Consider the following 17,912-nt stretch of genomic DNA (forward strand, 5'->3'; position numbering starts at 1 on the left):
AATTTGTATATATATACATATATAGTTTGTATGTTTATAAACATTCAAAAATTATATTATATATATATATATATGTAGAGAGAGAGAGAGAAGAGAAGAGTGAGATAATTTTTGAATGTTTTAAACTACAAATTCAATTTGTCCTTTTCTGAAATTTGACCTTGTTTTGGGCAATTCTAACTCAATAGACAGACTTTTATGCTTTTGAGTCTCAACTGAGATCAGTTTCCTACAGCTTCCCACCCCCCATCTCTCACACCACACCCTAGAATAACCCCTATGAAAATTGGTATTTGCAAACTATGTATAAGACTAGATGTAGTTCATTTATCAGGGCCGTCTATGCTACAGCTCAAACAATACATATACAAGGTGGGGAGGGGCTGGCCGTGCATTTAGATGACAGGGCTTTCTCTCCATTACTTCAATCAGAAACAGGCATCAAGGACTAGTCCTTGGACTTGGCTCCAATTTGACAAGTAGAATACTTTTTTTTTTAAATTTTATTTATTTTTGAGAGACAGAGAGAGACAGAGCACAAGCAGGGGAGGGGCAGAGAGAGAGGGAGACACAGAATCCGAAGCAGGCTCCAGGCCCCGGACTGTCAGCACAGAGCCAGACGTGGGGCTCGAACCAACAAACCGTGAGATCATGACCTGAGCCGAAGTCGGACGCTTAACTGATTGAGTCACCCAGGTGGTCCTGACAAGCAGAATACTCTTAATGTCATAATTGCTCGCAGGATCCCTGGGAGATTCACTCCTTTAAGGAGGCTCAGAGAAAGAGAGAATAGGCAATTTTCTAGAAACTAATTAGCTTTGGAGCCTCAGCTTTCCCCTTCTATTTACTCTGCCACACAAGATCAGACAGGCAGAATATGAATATAAACTCTATTTGCTGGGATTGATTCTGGAGACACGGCACATTTTCTGCGGGGATATGTGTAAGGATAGATATAAATGGATGCACTTTTCCCTAACAGTTTGCGTTCAGAGACTTAAAAATGCCCACGTAAAATGTAGCCTTTCTTTCTAAAGAAATTGATTTATAGGGATGTTGTTTTATGACACCCCACAGTATTAGTAAAGTAAAATATGTTCTAAATCCTTCAGCACTGTGTGATCCCTACTGCCATTATGTTAGTCGACAGCAATTAGACTGGTAATTAAGTATTTGACTCCACAGTTATGAGACGTATACTTATGCTGCATCCATTTGTGTTTAAAGCGGTCTAGGATTTTGTCTTTTGAAGATATATTTAACATAGGCACTTGGGTTCTCCTAAACCATGTGAACATCAATAGACAACAAATAAATTCTTTAATCGAATAGTTTTTATATTTATTTTTGTCTCTGTTATGTCCAATAACTAGCTTAGCAGTGTTTCTGCTTTTCCTTCCCTGAACAGATGTGGTATTTTCATCTGAGAAGATATCGTCATTCTGGTAACTTTCTGGAATGATGCAGAGAATGGGAAAAAAATCAAGTATAGCTCCTAGGTTATTTGAACATATAAAGACAACAGTGTAATCATTTTGAGGTGAATTTTTAAGTATTCTTAAATGAAGGCATTCCTCATAATTAGAAATTTCTAGGTGAGTGACGAACAAGAATATGAAATAAAGAAGGACGAAAAAGCAGCCAAGCTACCTAGTTAAATGTCGGGTTGGTCCCATTTTCACACACTTTATTGGTCCAGCTGTTTTCACACACTTTAATTGAAGACTTTTTGTTGCTATAGTTAATAAATATGTTTCTTAATCTGTTTTAAATGGTAAACGAATGGGCGTTTTTATTTTGTAAAGATAATGCATTAAAATCTTGAGTAAAATTTTAAGCAGAAATAAGCAGAAATGCTCCCTTTCCCAGGAGTATTCTACAGACAGAGTTAACTCTTGGAAAGTGTGAATACCTATAGTACACACGCCAAAAAATTACGGATAATCAAAAGGAAATATCATAACGTAGTAGACACTTGTAAGGCTGAGTCTTTAAATCCCCCTTCTCTAGAAGCAGACACTTTCTCTCTTTGCCATTTACATGGCAAAACAGGGTATTGTCCTAATAATTATTCAAATGTAAGTAGATATCTCAGTACCATATTTATATAGAGAAATATAAATTATATATACCCACATGCCCTTTAAAATATGCTTTCACTTTAAAATTACATTTGGGGGTTGCTTTGTGAAAATAAAATAACTGTTGATTTATGGGTCTTAATAAGAGTCCGATCCTTTCTTATAATAGAAGTGTTATTTATGTTGTTCCCGTTAAGACAGGAAAGTTTCTCCATGGGGGAGGAAGCCATTGATTTCCCTTTGGGGGTCTTAAAAGTGATTTTCTATTTCACAAGCTAGAAAGGAGACCCCTGTGTATTCTCCTTTATGCATCCAAAGCTTATCTTTTCTTCAAAACCCACTCAATCCCTTTATGATTTGTGCCCATGAATCTTTCCCTGACCTCTTCAACTCGTGATCTCATGCTGCTCAAAACTAACCACATCAACTCTCCTTTAACAGTAGAATAAGGGAACACAGGATGGAAGCTGATAGCGATACTCTCGGAACAGGGAAACTGAGGCACACACCAGTGAAAGAATTGAGAAAGCCTTCAAGGTTAAGCATTGACAAAGGGTCAGAAGTTTAGAGCAGCTTTCTGAAAAGGAGACAACTGATTCAAGCAAAAGATACTGTCTTGTGTATAAGTCCTGGCTTTTAGATGACAGGGATCCAACAGACAGCTTACGCTAAGTCATTTGTGCTCTTCTGGGAATAGTAAAGTAGATTTTGGGGTTGTCATCATGGAATAAGCAGGTAGAGATATGATGACTTCAGCAGAGTCTGGGCAATTCCAGTGTACAAAATTCTAAATTTCCCACTCAGTTCTTTGTTATCACTCTTATTCTAAATTAGTTTATTTTTTTTTTTATGAATTTACATGGAGGGTACATAGTATAAATGTTGAGTATCAATTAACTTTTGATTAATCAACCTCAAAGCTCGAAGTGACTTATATCACTAATGGCATTTCTTCAGTGGCTTACAACAAATACCACTCATTTCCTTGCTCATGGGTTGGCTGTGGGTCCGCAGGACTTGACTAGGAGCAGCTGGGCTTGGCTTCGTGTTTTGAGTCGTGTTCATGTTGACTCCACAGGTTTCCTTCCTGTTCTACTCCTGGTGGACCTCAGGCATGCAAAAACCAAATCCCAAAAGTGTGTTTAAGCCTCTGTGTATGTTTGATGTTTGCGGCCATCCCATTGGCAAAAGCAAGTCACACGGTCATATGTCTAAGCCCCAAAGCAGAGGGTGAAGAAAGTGTCTCTGTCCACACTGGGAGGCTCTGCAGTTATAACACAGCTGTAGTTATTCGAAAGCAGTGAGGAACTGAAAACAAGAATTTAATCCATCAGATAACGTTAACAATGGTACCACATGCTTATAAAAAATCAGTACTTCCCCAAAACAGTCCTTCTGAACACCTAATTCTGCTTTCCAAGAGACAAATATTTTCTATTGCTTTTGGTATTTACCTTATTTATCTATCTGTCTACTCTATCTACCTATCATCCATCTAATACAACCAGTAAATAATTGCATATGCTTATATGTAAATTGGCATTAGTACATATTCATCAGTCTTAAACATCATCAAATTCCTGTAACAGTAAATAAGGGTTTGGCTTTGTTGCACACCCTTCTCCCATGACGTCAATATGATTTATCACAATTTGGGGGGTTTAATCTGTTATCAGTGTTTACATCATGTTATAGATATAATTCACTGCTTACCTAAGACTTTACATTTCCTATACTTAACAGTTTTAAAACCGCTTAAATCTCTTTGTACCTGTCTCTGTTTCTCAGTGTCCCAAAAGACATTGACAGCTCTTTTGACCACTGTCACTAATTTTACCCCTGGTATTCAAACAAAGATCCCAGCACTCTATTAATTACATCCCTTGCCCCCAACACCTGCACCTAGGACACATTCCCTCCCCACTCCCACAGCTTTGCACCCATCTCCCTAGCCTGGACTAAGGCTCTCTACTCCTCATGCGAACCCCTCATCCTTTCTTTACTTCTCCACTTGAGATACTACTAGCAATAAATAGTCTAGTAGTATGCAAAGTTTTTGTTGAAAAGTCAAATTTCACACTCTTAGTATGTGATCTGGTTTATTTTTCCTGTAAGCTTTTAGTATATCTATTTTATTCTTTTATGTTTGAATTTCACAGCAATATGTTTGCTGCCGATTACTGTTTTAATTAGTGACTTTTCAAACTGAAGATTCATTCTCAGGTTTGGAAAATTGTTTATTATTATTATTATCATTATTATCACTATTTATTTTATCCCCTTTCTTTCTAGAGTTCCCTATTTTTATTATCTTTTCTCTTCTACTTTTCATCTTTTTTGTTTATTTGGTCTGCTTTCTGGAAGAAATTCTCTATAGTGCCCTGGCCTAAGTCACATCTATCTCTTGACTTAATTAAAAAAAATTATTTTTTACTGTCTATTTATTTTTGACAGCGACAGAGTGTGAGTGGAGGAGGGGAAGAGAGAGAAGGAGACACAAAATCCAAAGCAGGCTCCAGGCTGAGCTGTCACCATGGAACCCGATGCGGGGCTTGAATTCATGAACGGTGACATCATGACCTGAGCTGAAGTCGGACATTTAACAGACTGAGCCACCCAGGCGCCCCTCTTGACTTCATTCATATAATACCCTCTCAACTAATTTTCCTGCCCTTGCCCTTGCTTCATTGCTGTCCAGGCTAAACATAGCAACCTTTAAAAAAATTATATCAGAATAAATATTCTCTGCCCCAGACTTTGCAATGGTTTGTGTTCTGTATATCAGAATAGCAGCTAACTTCTTTACAATAGCCTACAGGATCCTTCTTGTTCTAGAACATCATTAGCCCTCTGTCCTGCTTTCTCACATTTTTCTCTTGCCTTCATTCTGTCCTAGACTCACCAACTGCTTCTCTAGTTCTCTGACACAGTACTGGTCTTACGGAAATAAAAAGTGAGCCACAGAGGCACCTGGGTGGCGCCTCGGTGGTGCCGAAGCATCTTACTTCGGCTCAGGTCATGATCTCATGGTTGGTGGGTTTGATCCCCATGTCAGGCTCTGTGCTGACAGCTCAGAGCCTGGAGCCTGCTTAGGATTCTGTGTCTCCCTCTCTCTCTCTGCCCCTCCCCCACTCATGCTTTGTCTCTCTCTCTCTCTCTCTCTCTCAAAAATAAATAAACATTAAAAAAATAAATTTTAAAAAAGTGAGCCACAGATGAAAGCTGCATGTGTGACTTTAAATTGTTTAGCAGCCAATGGAAAAAAAAAAAAAAAGATGAAAACTGGGTGACATTAATTTTAATAATATATTTAACCGAACCCAATAGGTTTAGAATTTATCATTTTAACATGGAGTCAAAAACCTTTAAATTATTAATGAGGAAATTGCACATTCAGTCTTCAAAGACTGATGCATTTATAGCACCACTCACTCAGGCCAGCACTTGATCTGTAACTACCCTTCAAAGATGCCCCAAATGGAGGCATGATGTCAGACCCTTCATTAGGCCAGTCGTTGTATATATACAGACCACCCCTGAGGGAAGCATCCAGCACCCTCCTTCCACTGAGGGCAATGCCCAGGAGAAACAGAGCTGTGAGTTTGCAGCAGGCAATAGCACTGAACCATTGCAGTCTTTGAGTCTGCAGGGAAGGTCTGAGCCAGGCACCAGAGGATGTAAAATCAAAATTAAGATTAAAAAAAAAGTTAAAAATGAAGATGCAGTAGGCAGGCCTTTTTAAAAACACACACTTATTTACAACACATAAAAAAATCTGAGACACATTACTAATCGAAAAACAATGATTGCTCATTACGATTAAAGGTCAATGTTTTTTAGTAGGTCAGTAATTTGAGCACAAGTATCTAAAGAATGTCAGGTTTAAAACCTAGATCGAAACATCCAAAGGAAAAAAATATATATATATATTGCTATTATATTCTTATATATGAGAAAGCCCTGATTTATGGCAAGAGATCAAATCTATCCATATGTTAAAAAGGTCTTCCAATTTCTTTTATAAAGTTATGATGAGATTAAAGGAACATACTGGCTCTTCCTTCTGATCCAGAAGTTTAGGAGAAATTGAATTGAAGAAATATTGGTAAAAATCCTGCGATCATACACAAGTCAGGAAGAATGAGTCTGAGACTTGCGGTCAAGATACGACTTGGGATTGATACTGAATGCTTCGAATGGGTTTCCTTTTGTGTCCTGGACCAGAAGCAGTTGCAGGAATCTGTGAAAGAGATACAGCAGGCAGAAAGTCCAGGGGACAGTGAGGTTTCTTCTTGATCAGGCAGAGCCTGTCAATGATATTTCGGACAGCAGCACCAGAAAGGGTATCAGGCATGGACATATTGTGTCCGGGGAGGGGAGGCGGGCACAACACAACAAGGCTTACTGATAGCTGTCCCCAGCAAGGCAGCTTCCCCGAGCTCCCAGAGATAAAATGGCACTGCTAGAAATGCTAACATGTCCACACTTGGAATTGCTGAAGTGGTAATGAAAACGCCTGTCTATTATATCTGCTCGTATTGAGTTTGGCTGCCCAGCAGAAAATCCAGTAAGAATGGCTTAAAGGGGATGCATGAAGTAAAAGTTACTGAAAGTTGACAAGGAGATACAGAATCAGGGCTGACGAGATTCTCAGAAGAAGGCACTGGGGAATGAGGAGCACAAATAACAATCAAAACAGAATAAGACAAACTCCTTGAGTGAAAGAGCTAGATCTGAGGACTGTATAGGTGAACTTTAGGCCAAGAAAAGTCAATTGCAATAGACCGATAGATGCCACCCACCTTCAAAACGTAAAGAGGGAATTTAGAATGTCAAGTAAACAATATAAATAAAATAAAATTTGTTACCAGCAAAGGATGCCTCGCCAGCGTTACACACAAGAACACAATGGAAGATTTCAAGGAAATAGATTATTACTAATGATTTCCATGACCAGATATTTTAATCATAAGGCATGATTCAAACATGAAGATAGAGATAGACATACTCATGTGCTTCCCCTAAAAGCATTCATTGAAGGCATTTTAGCTAACTGAATAAAAAAAAAAAAAAAAGCCCTCACAAGTGGACAGATTCTAAAATAACATTAGTAGAAAGCACCAAAACCATTTAAACTAGTATGAGAAATCAAGTATTAAAAGCATGATTATTTTTAAAAAGGCAACTAATTAAGATAACAGACACATAATAAAAAATAATGATCATAAACACGTTCTAAATACCCAGAATATATCCCCCAAAGTGAGGGAGCGGGATTTATGAAAGGAAATAAAAATATGCTAATTTGCTACACATGCTGAATATGCTCATCTTAAACAGGGAGGTGTCAACAAATACAATTTTATCGCTGATATTAGTAAAGAGAAAATATTAAGTTCAAGTGTGGTGTTTTTTTTTTTCCAAAAAATAAAAGGTGAGCATTTCCAGGGTTAAAAAAAGTTACTTGTTCAAAATTTGAGGTAAATACCTATGCTGAAAAAGTAAAAAAACAAACAAAACCATAAGAATGAAAATAATAATACTTGATATCCAACTAACAAAATTATTTAGTGATGACAATAAATATAAATGAGTTAAAACTCCTCTATTAAAAGATAAAAACTTTCATAAATCAAAAATACAATCCAGAAACTTGCAAGAAATGAGGCAGCATGGAAATTTGGATTTATAAAATCTCTTCTCCAAAAATAATAAAGTAAGATTTATGAGGTAAAAGAGCAAAGAAGGTACAGTTAATGATGAAATAAACTAAGGGCCTTTAGCTAAACATAAATGCAAAAATCAGTTTTTACTATTTTTTTTACTCTACATAAACATGTAGAACCCACTGGACCAAATTGAAAGATGTCCCACTTAAGAAGGAGCAGAAGAGAGCGAAGTAGTGAGCTATGGATGATTTTTTTTTTAAATTTTATTGTTATCCCTCTAAATTAGTGGAAGCATGTGCAGCCATTTGGAAAAAGAATAGAAAAATAGGGGTGCCTGGGTGGCTCAGTCGGTTAAGTGTCCAACTCTTGATTTCAGCTCAGATCATGATCTCACAGTTTGTGAGTTTGAGTTCTGAGCTAATAGCGCAGAACCTGCTTGGGATTCCCCTCCCCCTCTTCTGTCTCTCAAAATAAATAAACTTAAATAAAAAAAGAATAGAATAATGTTCTCCTTTGAGCTTCTCTTTGCTTGTGGAAAGCCATCAACTACATAAAAGCACATTCACAAAAGCTGGAAGATCGGTCAACATTAACCTCCCCACCCTAACCGCATTACCCTCTGGCAAGATGGTAACCTCAGGGAGACCAGAGTATAATCTCCTAGCTCTAATTCTTTAGCAGGAAACAAAAACTGTAAGAAAAAGAGAAAAAAAAAAATTGCTCAGCTATTCCAAGTGACCCAGCTCATTCCCTAAGCTTCCTAACCTCTGAGGCAAGAAGGCTGAGGGCACATCCCCATGGGATTGGACAGGGAATAGGGTCAGACGTGTGGACCTCAGTGCAGGACACTGAATACAGTTCAAGGCAACGAGCCTGGTTGTGGCTCCCACACACCCTGTACACTTGTCTTCTTTCTTTTGTTTTCCCTTCGGCTGACTAAGCATATAAATCTTAGCACTCATACTTCAACTTGATGTTATGTTGGAAGCATTTGATCTGTATCTAGGTTAAAAGGATTACAAAAGAGAAAATAATTCAAATCAAATCTAAAACACAGTTTGAAAAGTAAACAGGTGAAACAAGTTAGTGAAGCTTTGAGAGAGGGATGGTTAATACACAGCCATAGCAAGTCAAAGATTGATGCTATGGAAAAAGGCATATTTATTAATAAAGTGCAAAATGAGTTTCCCAAAAAGATTACAGTGTATACAAAACTTTAGTTTTGGATAAGGACGGCTTTCAAAGCCTTTTGAGAAGGAGAGTTTATTCAAGTCACAATTAGTACCTTACTTATGAGAAAAAAAAAAAAAACTTTGAACCTCATTTCATATTACATATCAAAATAAATTTCAAGTTGATAAAAGAATGTTAATTTTTTAAAGATTTAGGATAAACTATTAGTGCATATTTATCTGATCTTGGAGAGGGAAGTCTTTCCATACAAAAGCAAAGGAAGGAAAAGAAATCATAGTAGAAATGATAAAAGTTTTTGAATATACAAAGACTAAAAATTTGGCATTTTAAAAAATACCATAAACAAAAATAAACAGTAAGCAATAAACTGGCAAACACTTTTAGGAGAGAAAAAAGATTTATGTGTCTTTTTTTGTATGAATGAAAATTTTCACTTAAAAATTAGCCCATTTGAACTGAATTCTGCAAACAGTTCTGAGTCCTGATTGTTTCTTAAACAAAACTTTTTAAATAAGTATGCTTAGTTAGTTCCTGATCTGTTTATTAGATCTGGGGGAATTACCTGAAGACAGTGGCAGGATGAACTTACAAAGGAATAGATGTTGGAGTTTGACAAATCATGTTAGAGCCCTTCAAATATCCACTAGCCCCTTTGCCATGTGTATGTCACTCAAGTTCTTTGATCTCAACTTGAAATTGTGAAATTTGAGTACTTGCCTTTGTCACTATGTAATGAATATTAGTTTTTTTTCCCTCCTTTCCTCCCAAAGGTTAATGGATTCCCAATCTTTACATAATACATTATAAAGGTAATCTCTAAACCAGGATAGTTGACAAGCTATCCTCTGTGGATGAAACTGGCCTGGATTGTTTTGTGAATAAAGTTTTATCAGAACACAACCATACCCATTTTCCCCCCCACGTTGTCCATGGCTGCTTTTGCCTTATAACAGCAAAGTTGAATCAGTGTGATAGAGATTTTCTGTCCTGCGAATCCTAAAATAACATTTGGCCCTACAGAATGTTTATCTACTCCTGAACTCAACTATATTGTTACTTATGAGTTGTTAGAACACAACAATGTACTTGTGAAATACACGTCCCTGATGAAAACAAGATTTTACTCTGAAAGTGTTAAAATGAAGATTCTATGTCAGAAAAAAAAAAAAAAAGAGGAAAAGTAAAACTCACAGAAACTGAGAATAGAAAGTGGTTGCCAGGGGGCAGGAGAAAATAGGGAGAGGTTGGTAAAAGGGTACACATTTTCAGCTATAAGATGAATAAGGTCTGAGGACCTAACATAAAACATGGCGACTATAGTTGATTACACTGTATTGTAGAATTGAATTTGCTAAGAGAATAGAACTGAAATGTTCTCACCCCACATGCATGCGCGCACACAAACACACACAAAGATAAATATGTGAGATGGTGGATATGTTAATTAAGTAGATGAGGGGCATCCTTTTACAATGTATATGTATATCAATCACCATCATGCACATTTTAAATGGCTTACAATTTTATATGTCAACTGGACCTCGGTAAAACCGAAATAAAAAAATTAAAGATTCTGTATTTAGTATAATTTCTATGTGTTCTAAATCATTTCAGCTAAACTATATTTTTAACTGTGTTATGTATTTTGTGCTTTTGAAAATCTTTTTTCTCCCTTCCTTATTAGCAAATCTAATGAGAGTTGTATCTAAGCTGGAAAATCATTGAATGTGATCCTGCCTCCACCATACCCCTCCCCCCTTTGATTTTGTGACAATACAAAATATAGTTAAGCAGATGTTCTACTCATTAGAGACCCTGGCTAAGGTACAATGAAAATGGACTGACTGCCAGAAATTAGGCAGAGGAGTCTAGACCTGGTATCTTTGCTCCAATTCAATCCTGTCTTATGCTAATCCTACCCTATTCGAATCTAAATTTATCTACTTGTCTTTGGCCCTGAGATCAAATGGAGGGTTTATTGGTATACTGTCCTTTGCACACTTAGGAGCATTTCCCCTTTTCCTTAAGTGGAAAAACACCCCCAAATTAGACCCTTTATGGACCATTGCCCTGCCATTTTAGAAATAAAAAGATATTTGGCTGGCTGGTTCATCAATTTCACAGGTTCAGATAATCCCTTATATCCATTTGTTCAAATAAGTCTAAAAACTATGAAACTGGAGTTCTAATTTTTATTTATAAAATAGACAAACCAAAGAAACATATCATCAGCATATCCACCCCTCCCACTTCTATTCAGACCACATTTTTAAGTTTTATTTTGTATTCCCATTAATCTCCTCTATTTTAACATATTTTTTTCTATTCCTCCAGTGTTTACATAATTCAAATAGTTGCAAATAGCCATCATGTCTACTTTTGAGTCATTGCTTGGACCAGAAAAATATGTGGGCTAGCTTCTTTTTCTTCTTTTTTTTCCCCTTTTCCTTCAGAATTCAGTTGGCCAATATTATCACTTTGTTTTTGCAAAGACATTCTTTATTCCATTTTTTTCTAAATGAGACTTAACCAGAATGTTTTCTTTTTCTGGATATGTGTATCCAGAAGTTGATCTTTCCTGTGTTAGAGACACATTTAAGACATGGTAGCCAGTGATATTTAACTTAGTAAGATCTGAGTTTAAAACTTGTTTCTCCTTTCTACTAATTTTATGCTCACAGGCAATCATAACTTTTCTAAACCTCAGTTTCCTGAAATAAAAATACCTATCCCAAATTTCATATAATAAAAAAAAAAAACCCTATCCCAACAGTCTCATTGGTACAGATGATTGAAGGATACTAATCTGATAAAAGTGGTATTTTTTCAAGTTTCAATGGATGTATCATTCATATGTCCTCCATACAGATGTTATTTACACATTCATCTACCCATGTGACTCACTTTATTTTCAGAAGCAAGAACAAACACCAAAATAACTAAAAGGAAATTTCAGACTATTAAATATATTACAACACTACGTTGAGTCAAATGCTTTGCTACGGATTCTGGGGAAAGAGATCAATAAAAGAGAATAGAGTCTACAAATAGACCTTTTGGTAATGTTCATAGTTTACAAATGATAAATATGTAACTTCTATTCACTTGGGTAAAAGCTAGATTATTTCAGCATAAATTTTGGAAATGTCAAAAATGACTCCCTATCTTCTAAAAGTCCAAGTCTTTAGCAATTTGGAAATAAATTTAAAAATGATAAAAAGAAGTAAACAGTAAATAACAGCGTGAACAATTTCTCTTTCGGTCTATATTTGAATTATGAAGGCATTATCGGGAAAATATGTCATAGTTGCTCAGATTATTCAGAAGGCCAATTTAAGAGTGCTTATGGAAATTTAAAAATCAAACATAGATATCATTTAATCCAGCAGTCCTTTTAAAAACTTATAGTCAACGGGTAATTGACATATGGACAAAAACAAAGCTCAAAATAGATTATCAAAGTTTTATTGTTTTCTGTTAAGACTTTAGAAGCAACACCATATGTAACAAAAGTAGATTGATTAAATAAAATTGTAGTTAACTTCATACAACAGAATGCTTCTTAACTATTACTATCTTTTTGTATTTGGGTGTTTATGTTTAAATTTTGGTTTGAAGGACAGTAGTGCCATATAGTCAAAAATTTTTAACTGCTTATTTCAAAGCAGTATTTATAGTTTGTTCTCATTGCTTTAAGAAAAGACTTTAAAAACAGAAACAGAAAACAAGTACATCAGTGCACACGCACACGCACGCGCACACACACACACACACACACACACCCCAAAAGCTAAAGAAGTCTCTACACTAATATTAGCAGCAGTTGTCTCCAGGTAGTGGAATTTCTAATTATTTCAGATGATTTGATTTTTGATTTATTAGTATTAACAATTTTTTTCTGGAATCATCATGTATTACTTAAATAACGTGAAAGTTCTACTATAAGATTTGACCCACCTTCACTCAGATACATATGGGCAAAATCCAACTTTTAAGTTTTAGAAATTATCTTCTCTGGGTTGGTATTTCAGAATATGGGAACGTGTACAGTTCATTCTCTATGTACGGTGGAAAATTTCTGAATCAAATTTCAAATTTAGGTTGACCTTATGGAATATTTGGAAGCATTCGAGGTTTAAAAATGTTTTTTTAGGTTTATTTATTTATTTTTGAGAGAGAAAGAAAGAGCACAAGCAGGGGAAGGGCAGAGAGAGAGAAATAGAGGATCCCGAGCAGTCTCTGCACCGTCAGCACAGAGCCCAACTCAGGGCTCAAGCTCACGAACCGTGAGCTCATGAGCTCGTGAGCTCATAACCGGAGCCGAAATCGTGAGTTGGACGCTTAACCGACTGAGCCACCCAGGCGCTCCAGCATTTGAGATTTTTAATTTCTTACATAGTCTGCGAGAATGAAATGAGGGGGTCGTGTTGGAACCGCACGACAGATTACAGGGGTAGTAGGAGGGTGAACTGAGAAATTTGGGCAACATTCCATAGTTAAGAGAACGAACAGCTTCTGCTCAGGTAACAGGGTGCTCTAGTTTGAAGTGGCGATATATAATTTTGCCTCCTACCAACTGTACTTGACCTGTGTAAAAGGAATTTCAAGAGGATGATGAAGTTACAAATCAGACTTAATTAAGACAATGAAAGGGGACCTGGGGAAAAGAGGTGATTTGTTTATATTTCATATGAATTCAAAGCTCAATCCTTCTTTCGATTCCTTCTTTTATCTGTCATGGCTTCAGTTCTGTAGAGTCACCCCAGGTGCCGATTCACTTTGTGCATTTCTGCTTGTAGCAAACTTCTCACTACTCTGTCACCTTTACCTGGGAAGACACCTGATACAGATATGTCCATTTCTTAGTATGGGAAGCCACTCATGCCTTTCATTTTCTGCATCTCTTATACTAGGTGTATTGAGAGCCACAAAGTGTAATGAGGACTTAGTGTGTGCTCAGTACCATGACAAATGCTAAGGATTTGGTGGCAGACAAGCTAGGGACACCCCAGTGTTCTGACAGCAGTTACAGGATGGTATGGCAGAAATGTGATACATTTGAGATCATTGAAGGCAGTGGGGGGAGTGTGTTGTAGAACAGGAAATTGCTTGTACCAAATTTTATAGAGAAAGTTATGTTGAAAAAATGAAATATGTAGAAGTCAAGGGCCAGACTAAGAGTTTTGGTTTGTTTCTTGAAAAAAAAAAATGGTTTGTTGATTTTTGAACTGCATAGAAAAAAAAAGGTGTTTTTTTTTCTTTTAAATAAATTCATACAAAGAATGACAAATAGAGAGTGACAGTAGGGGGGCACTTGGGTGGCTCAGTTGGCTGAGCATCAGACTTCGGCTTAGCTCATGATCTGGCGGTTTGTGAGTTCAAGCCCCGTGTGGGGTTCTCTGCTGTCAGCACGGAGCCCGCTTCAGATCCTCTGTCCCCCTCTCTCTCTGCCCCTTCCCTGCTCTCTCTCTCTCTCTCGAAAATAAAAATGAACATTAAATAAAAAAGAAAGTGACAACAGTGACCAGCAGGAGGAATAATAATTATACCATCTTACTATGTGTGTGTCAGCTCAGTTTACATAAACATTGGAAATCCCGAATTTGGGATGCAGCACCTCAAATCTGTGATCAGGATGTCTTGAAATGAGCACATGGAAGCCAAAGGATTTCTTTCTCTTTTTTTCTTTTTTCCCTTTCAGAAGCTACACATAAAAGTTACTTTCCTTCCACACTGTCACAGAACTTACATTTACCTTTTTGGTCCCACCTGTGAAAGAGCTAAAGAGAAAGAAACTCCATTTGCAGCCCAACACATGGGGAAATTTTTCTAAAACAGATAATCCAACAGTAGTTTGCATTTAAAAGAATATTTCTTAATGAAATAGTCCCCCATGGGCGCCTAGGTGGCTCAGTTGGTTAAGTGTCCAACTCAATTTCCGCTCAGGTCATGATCTCATGGTTCATGAGTTCGAGTCTGCATTGGGCTCTGTGATGACAGTGTGGAGCCTGCTTGGGATTCTCTCTCTCTCTCTCTCTCTCTGCCCCTCTTCCCCTCTCAAAAAAAATAAACACTTACAAAATAAAATAAAATAAGCCCCCAAAAGAGTAAAGTTACAAAAAAGAGTAGTATATTACAACTGTGGGAAAAAAGGACAAAAAAAAAAAGACACATTCTCAAATTTTAATATTAATATGAAGATCGTTATTGAACATAAAAGAATATATTGTATGGACCTGTCATCCCGGTAAATATAAACAAAATTATCACAACAAAGCATACAATAGGTTTTGATAAGTTAAATGAGCTCCTTTTTGTATTGATATGCAGAGTCAGACAGATGTTTCACTTTCTGAATTCTGAAAGTTATATGAAGTTTAAAAACAAGGAGAAAAAGCACACGTGAGTGCTCCGAGGATAGATCTATGGTATTTGCAACCAAAAAGATGGAGAAGAAGCTACATTGGAATGCTAGAGGAATGTGTCATATGCAGGAAATACTCAGATTAATCTCATTCAGTCAGAGTGAGAGATCCATTACATTTCCTCTGACTACTTGGCAATCATTTTCTCTCTGCAAGCAAACACTAAAAAATCAAAGCTTCAAACCAGCCTCTGTAACAAGACGTTTTCTCTAAATGACTGAGCACATGACAATGAGTTTTAGTTACGATTGAAATTTTATACATGCATTCCCTTGGCAGCTCTGTGATTACAGAATGGCCCTGGCTATAGCACTTTTGTTAAAATAAAATCTTGTCGGGACACTCAACGCAGGGAGACCGAATATCCGTTTGTCGAACGCTCTACTTTTTGGTGCAAAACAGATATCTGCATGGTCAGCCTGCTGATCTGTTGATAATTTTACATCCTTGAAGTCAGGTTTTATGATCTCACCAGCTGAAGACATCAAAACATAGAAGGCACCAGACGATGGCAGTCACTTGATATATCCCTACTCTCAATTTTGTTTTTTGTTCAGGTTGATGGAAAAATGTAAATGTAGGTTTGGATATCAGGATGTTAGCACAACCCTAGGGGGAAAGGGTAGTTTTCTTTGTAACTTGGCAGCCTGGAATGGCCGCTTCTGACATCATGGGTATTTTTAATGAAATATTAATGACTCTGATTTTAATAGGAATTTCAGCACAACCTAAATTAAGCCATTGGAAAAGGGATATGGTCCCGTTAAGAACAGTAAAACCGTAAGCCCCCTTCCTGAAGAGTAGCCGTGGGCAGTTAAAGTGACAATCAATTTAACCAGGCCATATTGCTTTGTAAGTCTCTGAAGTGTGAAGTCCCAGCATGCCTGATGTATTTCATTTTAATTTCCTTTTGGACACAGCTATGGTTAGTGGGGAACCTCACACACAAAAAGAAAAAAAAAGGTGCAGAAGAGAAGGAAATTATTTAACCCTTTCAAAAAGCTATGCAATGCATTTAGCTAAGTAAAGAAAAATAAGCATGATTAGATTTCTCCTTTGTTTTTAAAGAAAAATAAAAGTGGAGTATGCATAGTATATCATAGTAATGATGACCAATCTCGCCAATAATTTCTATTAACGTGCTCTCTTAACACTCATTTTGAGGTTTATTTTTTATTTTTTTAACATTTATTTATTTTTGAGACAGAGAGAGACAGAGCATGAATGGGGGAGGGTCAGAGAGAGGGAGACACAGAATCTGAAACAGGCTCCAGGCTCTGAGCTGTCAGCACAGAGCCCGACGCGGGGCTCGAACCCACAGCCCTCAAGGACCGCGAGATCATGACCTGAGCCGAAGTCGGCCGCTCAACCGACTGAGCCACCCAGGCGCCCCGAGGTTTATTTTTTAAAGAAACTGGTGGTTCAAAAATAAATCTTCCTTTTCTCTTTCTCTATAGGAAGATAAAAATCAGGTCATTTCTTATGATTTTTTTTTCCATCTCTCCCTCCTTACAATTACATATCTAAAATGGTCAACTGCTGATCTGTTGATCATATCACACCCTAGAAGTCAGGTTTCAAGATATGGCTTTTGGAGGCAAATCAATTTTGATGTGTTCAAGATGGTGGCCTTGTCAATTTTTACAAAAGTGCCAGATAAATAAATACATCTGAAGGACTTTTTTAAAAATTGTAAATGTTTCCGACACACAGAATGCTCGGCTACCTGCACAAATTTTCTATGAGACTGTTTTTGTTCCAGAACAGCCCAGGAGAGAAGACGGCAGTTATGTGGTGGAATGTGCGAGGCAAAGTTGGATTCAGAGTCAGGAGAGCTAATTTTGATTCGTATTAGCTTTGACACAAATCATATTTGATATTGTTGTTCAAGTCATTTGTTCTGCCTCCGTTTTGTTTTTTATTCTCCAGATGAATACTGGGATGCACATCAAACACAGAGCACCTTTGGAGATTTCTATGTGTTCAAGCATCCATTTTAATTTAAATAAAATAGTAGCTGTTGAAAACAAGCTAATTTTGCTACATATGCCACATTTTTACCTTAATACAAATTTAAACATGGCTATATGTATTAAAATCATCTACAGGAATAATTTTATCCAAAGACTATTCTAATGCAAAAAATAATGAAGGACGCTGTTTTGTGTCCTTGAATAACGAATGGAAAGCATGACCACATTCTGTTGATAAGAATAGCACATATCATCTAATAATTTAATGACATTTCATCAAATTAATGTCTCTGAAGTGCACTTGTGGCAATACTACTCTTTTTGGTTAAAAAAAAAATCATGGCTCCCAAGACTAAAGACTAAATTCCTTTCCTAGACTGACCTTCAAAGCATTCCAAAATTTCATTTACTTGACCTTAACTGCCTGTCCAGTCTTTCCCCATTATTGCCAAACTGCACTGCTTTCTCTAGTCTTGCTTCCCTCTCTCTGGGATTCTCTTTCCCTCACAGAAGTCAAAATTTACCCCACACTCAAGGTCTAAAGCAAATCCCATCTGTTTAGCTCACCTA

General features: G+C 36.9%; 1 long non-coding RNA gene across 1 annotated transcript in view; it reads right to left on the bottom strand.

Moving 5' to 3' along the window:
- Nucleotides 1-557: 557 nt before the first annotated feature.
- The window catches only part of LOC128313364 (uncharacterized), a 299,526-nt gene continuing 282,171 nt past the window's right edge, over nucleotides 558-17,912 (bottom strand). The window contains exon 3 of the long non-coding RNA XR_008293954.1: nucleotides 558-3,389. This is a non-coding gene — a long non-coding RNA (uncharacterized LOC128313364). The remainder of the gene's footprint in view (nucleotides 3,390-17,912) is intronic.

Source organism: Acinonyx jubatus, chromosome E1 (assembly GCF_027475565.1).
Source record: "Acinonyx jubatus isolate Ajub_Pintada_27869175 chromosome E1, VMU_Ajub_asm_v1.0, whole genome shotgun sequence".
Taxonomy (NCBI): Eukaryota; Metazoa; Chordata; class Mammalia; order Carnivora; family Felidae; genus Acinonyx; species Acinonyx jubatus.